At 36.5% G+C, this 1697-nt stretch overlaps 1 pseudogene; it reads left to right on the plus strand.

Moving 5' to 3' along the window:
- The first annotated feature begins 1603 nt into the window (after window positions 1–1603).
- On the plus strand, window positions 1604–1697 carry LOC111819228 (uncharacterized; annotated as a pseudogene).

A 1697-nucleotide genomic window follows, 5' to 3' on the forward strand; every position in this document is an offset into this window, starting at 1 on the left:
AAGAGCGTTGTCAATGTCACTGAACTGTGCATGTGGAAATTTTTGAAATGGTGTATCTTCGGCTATGTGTATTTTCACCAAAAAAAAAAAGGTTAAGAAGTTAGAGGGTTGACATGTTGTGGGGCTGTTAACCAATATCATAAAACAATATGTGTACTACCATTTCATGAGAAACTATTTGTTCTGTAAGACTTCACCTGAGGTATAATTAAAAAATTTTTTAAAAAATAGCAGAAGTGGCAGTATTAATCTCTGACAAAGTAGACTTTAAAGTAAAATCCACCACAAAGGATAAGGAAGGACACAACATAATGATTAAAGGGTCAGTACACCAGGAGGACATAACTATAGTAAATATTTACGCACCCAATGACAGCGCTCCAAAATACATGAAACAAACTGTAACGGCACTGAAAAGAGAGATAGATAGCTCCACAACAGTAGTAGGAGACTTCTACACATCACTTTCAGTGAAGGGCAGAACATCTAGAAAGATGCTCAACAAAGACACAGACGAGCTAAATGGTATGATCAACCAACTTGATCTCATAGACATATACCGAACACTGCACCCAACAGAAGCCGAGTATACTTTCTTTTCCAAAGTACATGGAACATTATCCAGAATAGACCACTTATTAGGCCATAAAGAAAGCCTTAACAAAATCCAAAGCATCAGAATATTACAAAGTATCTTTTCTGACTGTAAAGCCGTAAAAGTAGAAACCAACACAAAAAGCAAGGAAAAAAAATCAAACACATGGAAACTGAACAACACCTTGCTCAAAAACTACTGGCTGACAGAAGAAATTAAGGATGGAATAAAGAAATTCATAGACTCAAACAAGAATGAAAACACATCCTTTCAGAACCTTTGGACACAGCAAAAGCAGTGCTCAGAGGTCAGTTTATAGCAATAAATGCGCACGTCTAAAAAGAAGAAAAGGCCGTAATCAAAACATTAACGCTAGAACTGGAACAAGATAAAGAGAGCAGCAAAAGGAGCCCTCAGGAGCCAGAAAAAAGGAAACAATAAGAATTAGAGCAGAATTAAATGAAATAGATAACAGAAAAAACAATTGAAAGTGTTAACAAAACCAAAAGCTGGTTCTTTGAAAAGGTCAACAAAACTGATAAACTGTTGGCCAAACTGACAAAAGAAAAACCAGAGAGGAAGCAGATAACTTGTATAAGAAATGAGATGGGTGATATCACAACACACCCAACTGAAATTAAAAGAATCGTAACAGAAAACTGTGAAAAATTGTACTCTAACAAATTTGAAAACCTAGAGGAAATGGACAAATATCTAGAAATTCACTACCTACCTAAACTCGCACAAACACAGGTAGAACAACTAAATAAACCCATAACAGAAGAAGAGATTGAAAAGGTAGTTTAAATACTCCCAACAAAAAAAGCCCTTGCCCGGATGGCTTCACTGGAAAGTTCTACCAAATTTTCAGAGAAGAGTTAACACCACTACTACTAAAGGTATTTCAGAGGATAACAAATGATGACATACCCCCAAACTCATACTATGAAGCCAGCATAACTCTGATACCCAAACCAGGTAAAGATACCACAAAAAAAGAAAATTACAGTGCTTGCTTCGGCAGCACATATACTAAAATTGGAACGATACAGAGAAGATTAGCATGGCCCCTGCGCAAGGATGACACGCAAATTCGTGAAGC

Source organism: Trichechus manatus, unplaced genomic scaffold (assembly GCF_000243295.1).
Source record: "Trichechus manatus latirostris isolate Lorelei unplaced genomic scaffold, TriManLat1.0 scaffold00322, whole genome shotgun sequence".
In the NCBI taxonomy this organism is placed as follows: domain Eukaryota; kingdom Metazoa; phylum Chordata; class Mammalia; order Sirenia; family Trichechidae; genus Trichechus; species Trichechus manatus.